At 39.2% G+C, this 11,123-nt stretch overlaps 1 non-coding gene across 1 annotated transcript; it reads left to right on the forward strand.

The window, feature by feature from the left end:
- The first annotated feature begins 785 nt into the window (after positions 1 to 785).
- LOC137777128 (small nucleolar RNA SNORA1) lies at positions 786 to 920 on the forward strand. The gene has a single exon (XR_011076448.1). It is a non-coding gene; the product is annotated as a small nucleolar RNA SNORA1 (small nucleolar RNA).
- Positions 921 to 11,123: the final 10,203 nt, after the last annotated feature.

The raw sequence follows: 11,123 nt of genomic DNA on the forward strand, positions 1-11,123 counted from the left end.
TAGATGAATGGGCAAGCATGTGGTAGGTGATTAACGAACGGTAATAATAAAACAGGGCATCATTGCTGAACTGCTGAAAGGACTTCTTTTTACTGATTATCACTTTTATAGTAATCTCAGAGAATGAATTCCATCATCACCGGTTTAGCAAAGTTCTTGCGTATGTACTTCCTCCACTGGATTACAGTGAAGTCACATGATATCTACATTTTACTTATTCAAATTCAACTACATGCACTTGACATGAAAGAGAAAACATGGAAAGAGGGGAAAAATCCCCCAATTTATAACTGTCTAGGCAATTCAACCCAATATTCTGCTCAATGAGCATAAATATTCTGGTGTAAATATACGATGAGAAATGTGACTCTTTCTCTCCATTGGTCTTGCTTCCATTGGTTCATGCCTCTCAAAGCGTGAACACTTCACTGTCCAAAGTATAACTCTAGGAACTTGACATATACATTTCTGAACAAAATATTCCTAAAGTGCAGGCCAGCAACTGCACTTTATCTGCTGCTAACTGAAGAAAGAATGCTCTCTGTTTCAAAGCTGGAGGGAAAACTGGCTGTATTGGAACTATTGAGAAATACTGTGTCTCTCTTTGAAGTAACAACTTCCTGAGGAGCTTTCCAATGCAATGTTTAAAAATCTCTTATTTTGAAATAATTTTAAACACAGAAGTTACAAAAATAGTTCAGAAAGTTATTGTCTATCCTTCACCCAGTTTCTCTGTGTTAACAACTTTCATCACCGTAGTCTAATTATCAAAAGCAGGAGATAAAAGCCTCATACTACTGAAAATGGACACTGTTGTTCATGGTGTCCATAAATTGTTAATGTGGCTACATTGAGAACACAGGTTTTGCTTCCATCACTGTAATTTTATTGCAGTGGTGACAATGAGAACTGCAACTTTTTTTTTTTTTTTTTTTTTGGCTAGGCTCATGAGTAAAAATTGGATATAACAAGGCTTTTCAGTACTAGAAAAGATGAAGGAGTAAATAGCAATGTACTTGCTATATTTAACTTCTAGGGTCCTAAAGTAAATTGCTCGAGGAAATTGGATCCCAAAGATTACAGGTGGGGAATTTTGAAGTGTGTCCATATTCCACTGGAGATCAAAGAAGCCCAACTAAAAGAATTGTGGGCTGACTCACATGACAGCTTCTTCTTTGAAAGGGCTATTTTATCTTGAAGATTATGAGCTTGGAGGAACTAAGGTGACTGGCAGTGGAAAGAATCAGAACATGTGAAATTCCTTAAAAACTTATTGACTTAATTTTGTCTATGTTACACATAATTAAAAAAAACAAAAACCCTTTACACTTTGTGCGGGAAAAAAAAAAAATCAGGAGATAAACGTGTATAAAACTCTTAACCAAACTACAAAGCTTATTCGAACTTTGCCACATTTTCTCCAATGTCACTTTTCTGTCCCAGAATCTGATCCAGGCTCCTACCTTTCATTTATTTGTTCCATTTTCTTAGTCTCCTCCAAACTGTGACGATTCCTCATTTTTCTTATCTTTCATGACTTTCATCTGACTCCAGGAAGATAAAGAAAAGTAAATCAAGTCATTTTTAAGAATGTCTGAAGTAGGTATTGATTTCTTAGCTAAAAAATCTTGTGTAAATCCCAAACCAGGATATTTTCTACAGGGGATTATTTATCAGTTTGTTATTACACAAGTGAATGTACCAAGTGCCATTTACTGGAATGAATATAACTACCTGAATGACAACAAAAGTAACAAACTGTTCTTGCTTTTGGATAGTGACTATTTTAGAGTCGGAGCCATTTCAGGCACTGGTGGAAGAATCTGTTGATGGGTCTCCATTTCTAACCCCTCAGATGGATTGGAGATTCAGCAATCTTGACTTCAGATGCTCATTACCCTTGATTTCTCAATAATCTTTCTGGGGCTTCCCTGGTGGCACAGTGGTTAAGAATCCACCTGCCATAGCCTAAGAAGCACTTATGCCAAGTGCTCATTTAAATGGAGAAATATACATGTTAAGAAAGAAGCACACACGCAGCTGCTTAATCATTGTGGAGTCACTTATCTGACAATTTTAACCATTTGAAGTTTCAATAAATGCTGGAAAAGAAAAAAAAAGAAAAGAATCCACCTGCCAATGCAGGGGACATGGGTTCAATCCCTGGTCTGGGAAGATCCCACATGCCGCGGAGCAACTAAGCCCGCGAGCCACAACTACCGAGCCGGTGAGTGCGCCTAGAGCCCGTGCTCTGCAACAAGAGAAGCCACCGCAATGAAAAGCCCGTGCACCGCAAGGAAGAGTAGCCCCTGCTGGCTGCAGCTAGAGAAAGACCGCGCGCAGCAACGAAGACCCAATGCAGCCAAAATTAAATAAAAATAAAATAAATAAATTTATTAAAAAAATAATCTTTCTGGCTTTATTTAAAAGAAAAATAAGATAAAATGTATAGATAAGTAAGAATCATCTCATGCAGAAACTTACTTAGCAGTGATCATTTTAACAGCAGTAATTATCTGTTTGGTGCCAGTATATGCAAAAATATCCTTCAATTATAAACATTAAATGGGCATGAGAGCATCTTTTAGGGAATCTAAAGTATGGTAACAGAAATGGAAAAAAATGGTTGAGACCTCAGAGGTTTAAAAATTTTGTGAACAGAATTCAAAGGATAGTAGTCATCGATCTATATATATATTAACTAATAAAAAGATAGATTTTTCATTGCACTTTTGAATATCAGTAGCAACATATAAGATTTTTTTCCTCAACCTTAGTGAGGTATAATTGCAAATAAAAGCTGTATATATTTAGGCTGTAAAACGTGATAATTTAATAAACACACACATTGTAAAATGATTACCACAACCAAGTTAATTAACACATCTATCACCTCACAGAGTTTGTGTATGTGTGTGTGTGTGTGTGTGTGTGTGTGTGTGTGTGATGAGTCTGGAGGACTTTCTGTTTTCAGTTTTTGTTCTTTTATGTCTAAGATTTGAAAAAATATTGTGGTTTGTTTAGAGTCTGGTTTGTGATTACCTATTTTTTTAAGTAAACTTTTTATTTTAGAATACATTTTTTAAAATTATTTGTTTATATAACATTTTATTTATTTATTTATTTATTTATTTATGGCTGTGTTGGGTCTTCATTTTCTGTGCGAAGGCTTTCTCTGGTTGCGGCAAGTGGGGGCCACTCTTCATCGCGGTGCGCGGGCCTCTCATTATCGCGGCCTCTCTTGTTGCGGAGCACGGGCTCCAGATGCGCAGGCTCAGTAGTTGTGGCTCACGGGCCCAGCTGCTCCGCGGCATGTGGGATCTTCCCAGACCAGGGCTCGAACCCGTGTCCCCTGCATTGGCAGGCAGATTCTCAACCACTGCGCCACCAGGGAAGCCCTAGAATACATTTTTGTTTACGGAAACATTGCAAAGATAATCAAGAGAGTTCTTATTACATAACTCTCGCCAGTTTCTCCTGCTGTTAACATCTAACACTACCATGGTACTTTGGTTAAAACTAAGAAACAGAACATAGACACATTTCTTTTTTTTTTTTTTTTTAATTTTATTTTATTTATTTATTTATTTATGGCTGCGTTGGGTCTTCGTTGCTGCACACGAGCTTTCTCTAGTTGCGGAGAGCAGGGGCCGCTCTTCATTGCAGTGCACAGGCTTCTCACTGCGGTGGCCTCCCTCCTTGCGGAGCATGGGCTCTAGGCACGCGAGTCTCAGCAGTTGTGGCAAGTGGGCTCACTAGTTGTGGCTCATGGGCTCCAGAGTGCAGGCTCTGTATTTGTGGCACATGGGCTTAGTCGCTCCACAGCATGCGGGATCCTCCTGGACCAGGGCTCAAACCCGTGTCCCCTGCATTGGCAGGCGGACTCCCAACCACTGTGCCACCAGGGAAGTCCCAAAATTATTTATTTATTTATTTTTATTTTTTGGCTGTGTTGGGTCTTCGTTTCTGTGCGAGGGCTTCCTCTGGTTGCGGCGAGCGGGGGCCACTCTTCATCGCGGTGCGTGGGCCTCTCACTGCACATTTCTTAAACTTGAGATTTTATTTAGATTTCCCCAGTTTTCCCATTAATATCCTCTTTCTGTTCTGGAATCCAATCCAGGGGGCCACATTGCATTTAGTTGTCACGTTTTCTTAGTCCTTGCCAACCAGTGACACTTCCTTTTATCTTGTCTTTAGTGATCTTGACACTTCTGATAGAAACTGGTTAACTGTTCTGTAAAACACCCCTCAGTTTGGGTTTGTCTGAGGTTTCCTTATGATTACATTGAGGTTACACATTTTTTGGCAAGAATTCCACAGAAGTGATGCCGTGCCTTTCTGAACGCATCCTATCAGGGATGTATGATCTCCACATGATAGTTTGGTTAAGTAGTGACTGCCAGGTGTCTCCACTGTCAGTTTACTATCCCTCCCTTTCCATCTTCTATTCTTTGGAAGCAAGTCACTGTCTAGCCCACCTGCAAGAGGGAGAAGAATAAGCTCCACCTCCTGGAGGGGGGCTTATCTCCATATATTATTTGGAATTCTTCTACAAGGAAGATTTGTCTACACAGGACTTCTAAAATCTAATGTTACTAAATTATCCAACTGATGTTGAAATAATGCTATTCATTTATTGCACACATGTTTTGGGTAGATACCAATAAAGTACAAGGCATGCTAGGCCCCTAACCTAATATATCCTAGTAGGAGAGAGAGGTTAAAAACAAGTAAACAGCAAATGAAAAAATTACACATCGGGATAAGTGTTATAAATGATACTCAGTATGTCACGAGAGAATGTGGTAATTCTGAGGTAGGTCACCTGAGAGAGTGCCGTTTGGAAAAGTCAGAGGTGTTGACATTTGAATTGAGAACTGGAGAAAGAGAACAAGCGAATTCTACAAAACCTTTCAAATGATAGAATGGTCTGGAGGCAGGAAATTGTCCTATGACGTTTCATTTCACGTGTCAACTTGATTGGGCCACAGGGTGCCTGGGTAATTGGTTAAATACTATTCTGAGTCTGCCTTTGAGGATGTGTCTGCATGAGATTTACATTCCAATGGGTAGACTGAGTAAAGCAGATGTGGATGAGCCTTATCCAATCTGTTGAAGGCCTGAACAGAAGCAAAAGGCTGAATAAGGGAGAATTTGCTCTCTCTGTCTGACTGTGTTAGAGCTGGGACATCGGTCTTCTCTTGTTTTCAGACGAGGACTTGAACTGGAATTTACACCCTTGGCTCTCCTGGCTCTTGGGCCCTGGGGCTTAGACTGGAACCATATCATCAGTTCTCCTGGGTCTCCAGCTTGCTGACTTCAGACTAACATATGCCCCCAGAACAGAAAGGGTGCTGGGGTGGCCCAAGTACAAGAGAAAAACATAAACTGCTATGAGAAGAAGCAGGGGCAGGAAGGAAGAATGATAAACTGCTATGAAGCCTGTCCCAGTGCCGTCTTGAGGACCATATGAGAAAGGGGTTTGAATTTTGCTCTAAAGGTTGTGGGAAGCCTTTCAAAGATTCTCAGCAGGAAACTTAAATTACATATTACATTATTTAAAGATCATTCTAGGGCCCACAGATGGTAAAGGGCAGACGCTCTGAGGCCAGCGCTGTAGGCTGAGCTGGAGATGTCTGTGTGTGGCCTGCTCTGTGTCAGCCTGGATGCAGAGAATTGAAGGGGTTCCAGAGAATGTTTGGAGGTAGAACTGACAGGTCCCCTGTATCATGGTGCTCTCTCAAGTGGTTTTTATTAATTTTAAAAAGATAAAGATAACATTCTTACAGAATTTTAGGAGGTTAGATTTGTCCTAGGGAAGGGTGGGATCAAATTCCTGAGGGAGAGCACAAAGATATACGTACAAGGATGTTCACTGCAGCAAAAAAATCAGGAAGAAGTGTCCATAAATATGGAATTGGTAAAACAGAACATCCGTTAAAAAAGAACACAGTAGATTTTTGTGCATGGAAAAGAAATGATGTTCAAGAGATACTAAGTGAAAAAGCATGGTACAGAAGAGTCTGCATAATACGATCCCACAGATGTGAATTAGAAGTGATTATCACTATGTCTACTCTATATTAAATATTATAAGAAAAAGTCTGATGAAGTGTATCAACATATGTTAACAGTGGTTAACTCTGCTGACAGTGGTCACGTCACGGTGCAGTGGAGATTATGAGGGATTTTTACATTATGCCTTATACCTTTCTGTCTTACTAGAATATCTTAAAAAATGGATGAGAAAAAAAAATTTTTTTTTAATTTAGACGTGGAATTTTCCTTCCTTTCCATATAACTTATCTAATTAAAATATTCATCTTGGTAGTTACCACAAAAAAGTAGCATAGAAAATTGTATTTACATTTTGGGACCAAAATACAAATGAAGAGCAAGGTAATACCTTGCTCCTTTCCCTCCCACTTCCCGGAAAGAAAGAAAAAGCCCCAAAGAAACTGCTCATTACACCAAGGATCACAAAGGGTTAATTTGTAATTTGGTGATTTGTATGTAGTGTAGCACAGAAAAAAAAAAAAATTGCACAAGTTTTCACAAATGAGACCGAAGGTTCAACATCATCCTGTGTCTGCTCTGCAGCCATTTCACTAACCCAGGAGAGGCGGTCGTTTAGAAACTCAGTTTTTCCTCTTCCCTCTTCTCACCAAGTCACATCCCTGATGCAGACACTCTTGGAGGGGAAAGGGGAAAAAAATTTTTTTAAACCAGAGATGCAAGCAGTACTTTTAGGATTAATAGGTACTTTAATGAAGTCTTTGAATCAACTTTAAGAAATAAGTCCTATAAATATAATTTTCCTTTATAAAGAGTATGGATTATACTCAAACCAGGAAAATGGAGAATATTATTAAGTTGAAATTATTAATATTTTCAAAATGATGTTGAAAACATATTTATTCATTTCCTTCAAGTAACATCAAAAACAAATAAGTGTACAAAGATTTTCCTATGTCATTTATTTAGGCAATGGTTTTTGTGGTTTAGTAAAGAAAGAGAAACAGAAGTTTATTTGTGAAATAAAACAAAAGCTTTCTTTTTAAGTTGTGCTTTATGAAAAGACTATTAATGCTTGGTTATCTCTGAGCACCAGATTATGGATTATTATGGATGACTACCATTTTCTTTTTACCTCCTTTCTATATTTTCCAAATTCTCCATAATAATCACAAATCACTTTTGCAATTAAAAAAATTGGTCCATTAAAGTTAGGTGTCTATAAATGTAACACAGTGTATCTGATCAATGTCAATCTGCTTGCACTTTCTATATGGCATCAAGTAGTTCTCTTTTTCTCAATGACGGAAGTTTGCAGACTTTATTTACAAACTGGGACCAAATGACTTTTATTGTGATCCCATTGGTCCCTACCTCTCTCTATCCAAAATGACAAGGCAATATCTATTGAGCACACCCTGACAAGCAACTTTTTAAAGGTCATTACTAAAATGACTATGCAGGCCTTTCATCGAATTCTACAGAACCACAAAGAAAGGTCAAAGCAAAGAGAAGCTGACTGTTAGAAAAACTCCAGCCTCTTACACCTTCTCTTAGCCACAATCACATGGTATGCAGCAAATATTTTTAGGTTACACTGAGAAAGCTTGAAACTGCAGCTTTGGTGTGTAATGTGCAAAAAAAAAAAAAAAAAAAAAAAAGAGAGAGAGAAGAGGGTTTTTTCATGACAATTGAAAATTTTATGCAAAGGGTGTGAGATCCTTGGATGAGCGTTATTTAGTAAATACTGCACGACATGCACATTGTACAACTGCGTAAAATAATTCTAGTTTGCTTTCAACCACCTGAAGCCTTTCTGTGCTTTCTGGTTTCAGCTTCTAAGCCGTGTAAATTATTTCTGACTCATTAGCCTTTCACCCTGGGGGCAACTCACAAGCTTCATAAAAAGTGTGAATATTCTTCTGAAATCTCTTTTCCAGCCAATGCATTCATTTGCTTTTTAGCCTCAGAATGTAAATCCCCATGGTGAAAAGCAACTGAATAATACTTGTCTCCCTCTCTTATATCTTCCCTTCTCTAAAACTGTCCTATTTATAATTAAACGCACATAACCAAAGACCAATTCTACATTATTAGTTTACAGCTGGGGACCATAAGCTGAGGAGGGAGTTGGGAGCAGGATGATATAAACACTACGAGGCCAGAGTTCCTCAAGCTTGGCCCAACTGACACTTTAGACTGATAATTCTTTATTGTAAAGGGCTGTCCTGTGTATTGTAGCATGTTCAACAATATCCCTGGCCTCTACCCAATAGATGCCAGTAATCAGAGCTGCAACTCCCCAGATGTGAACACCAAGAGTGTCTCCAAAATATTGCCAAATATCTTCTAGGGGACAAAATCATTGTCCGCAACTGAGAACCACTGCACTAGATCAAAGACTACAGAAAGACTACAACAGGGCCTCTGTTCTCACCAATACAAATTGTTCCTTTGATCCCACGGCCAACCTCTATTTACCTAGCCACCACCAACATAAAATACAGATACCCATAAACGCCCTCACACTCTTCATCTCAAAGCCCTTGAAGAACACCATCTAGAGTTCTTCTGCTGAATAATATGTGGCCAATTTGTCTAGGAGGAGATAAGCAGATGCTGGTAACTTTCCCAGCCTTCCCTGACATGGCCGGTCATGCTTGTCACTTTTTTTTTTTTAATTTATTTATTTTTGGCTGTGTTGGGTCTTCGTTGCTGCGGGCGGGCTGTCTCTAGTTGTGGTGAGCAGGGGCTACTCTTAGTTGCAGTGCGTGGCCTTCTCATCGCGGTGGCTCCTCTTGTTGGGGAGCACAGGCTCTAGGCACGTGCGCTTCAGTAGTTGTGGCACACAGGCTCAGTAGTTGTGGCTCGTGGGCTCTAGAGCGCAGGCTCAGTAGTTGTGGTGCACGGGCTTAGTTGCTCCACGGCATGTGGAAATCTTCCCAGACCAGGGCTTGAACCCGTGTCCCCTGCATTGGCAGGCGGATTCTTAACCACTGCACCACCAGGGAAGTCCTGTTTGTCACTTTTCAGGTATGTAATTTCATAACGTCTTGACTTCTGAAGCTCATGAATGCCCCCAGTTTCTTTATCCATTACCTACACTGCAAACCCATGCTCCCCCATGAATATTGTTTCAACCATAATTTCCTTTAATTAAATGTTTATTCTGCCTTGCAATTGTTCTTCTCATTTGGCACTTAAATACGCAATTATGATGCAGGCTCAAAATATTTATTTCCTGAAATTATCCTAGATTTAGAGCCAATTAATTAAAACTGGGGGATGGGATTTATAGATTAAAAAAAAAACTTTCCCTAATTCATCCCACTACAAAGCAACACATATTAGCTCAAATAAGTTTTATTTTTATGCCTCCTAACATATCCAAGTTGTCGTGTTTTTTTTTTTAACGAGGCAGATGATTCAAAGTTCTTTTACTGATAATGAATTGATATGAAACTGAATTTCAATTTACTTAGTTGCAACTTCACTTCTCACTTTAAACAACTCTTTCTCAGTGATTGTCAGTACATAAAAAGCCTCTTTGCTTATAAACAACGCAGCTCTAATACATAGCAGGGCCTTGCTTATTCTTAACTTGATGCCACGCTTTTGCACATACATGAATAACACTAAAAATATATTTACGCACTTAGTGGAAACAGCCATACAAGAGTAACTGTAGGATTCCCTTTATATGAAATTCTAGAAAATGCAAACTACAATGTCTACCTGAAGATGGCAAGTTGGGTAGGGTTGGAAGAGAGATAATATAAACGGGCCAAGGAAGCACCAAGGAAAATGGGCAGAGGGAGTGGTTTCCTCTATGGAAGAAACATTCTTTTTTTTTTTTTTAACATCTTTATTGGAGTATAATTGCTTTTAATTGCTGTATAACAAAGTGAATCAGCTATACGTATACTTATATCCCCACATTCCCTCTCTCTTGTGTCTCCCTCCCACCCTCCCTATCCCACCCCTCTAGGTGGTCACAAAGCACTGAGCTCATCTCCCTGTGCTATGCGGCTGCTTCCCACTAGCTATTTTACATTTGGTAGGGTATATATGTCAATGCCACTCTCTCATTTCGTCCCAGCTTACCCTTCCCCCCTCCCCGTGTCCTTAAGTCCATTCACTATGTCTCTGTCTTTATTCCTGTCCTGCCCCTAGGTTCTTCAGAACCTTTTTTTTTTTTAGATTCCATATATATGTGTTAGCATACGGTATTTGTTTTTCTCTTTCTGACTTACTTCACTCTGTATGACAGATTCTAGGTCCATCCACCTCACTACAAATAATTTAATTTTGTTTCTTTTTATGGCTGAGTAATATTCCATTGTATGTATGTGCCACATCTTCTTTATCCATTCATCTGTCGATGGACACTTAGGTTGTTTCCATGTCCTGGCTATTGTAAATAGTGCTGCAATGAACATTGTGGTACATGACTCTTTTTGAGTTATGGTTTTCTCAGGGTATATTTCTCAGGGATTGCTGGGTCATATGGCAGTTCTATTTTTAGTTTTTTAAGGAACCTCCATATTGTTCTCCATAGTGGCTGTATCAATTTACATTCCCACCAACAGTGTAGGAGGGTGCCCTTTTCTTGTGGAAGAAACATTCTTAATGAATTCTTCTCTATGGAAAACTCTGGAAAGTAGATTTACCATTACTAGATTCATAATCTTGAGTAAGCGTCTTAGTCTCTGCTGGCCTGTTTCATCTTTGGTAAAATAAGAATGATGATACCTACCCTCTAAGGCATATTGAATGACATAATCTGTTTTAAGCTCTTAGGGCTGTGCCTGACATACAGGTGTTTTGTAAGTGTTCTTTTCTATGCCACTTCCCTCCTCTGTTCCCAGCACTGGCTAATAATTTGTGAGGTCCAGTGCAACATGGAAATGAGGGCTCCCTTGTTCAAAAATTATTAAGAATTTCAAGACAGCAACAGGAGAACATTAAATCAAGTGAGGGGCCCTTCTAAGTGCGGAACTCTGTGTTATTTCATAGGTTGTACACTCACAAAGCCAGCCTGGCTCGCTCCCCTATGGTTGCAAGGTTCCATTTGCCTATTCTTCTACTAAATTTAAAGTCACTCTTCA

The sequence above is a fragment of the Eschrichtius robustus genome, chromosome 14, assembly GCF_028021215.1.
Source record: "Eschrichtius robustus isolate mEscRob2 chromosome 14, mEscRob2.pri, whole genome shotgun sequence".
NCBI lineage: Eukaryota > Metazoa > Chordata > Mammalia > Artiodactyla > Eschrichtiidae > Eschrichtius > Eschrichtius robustus.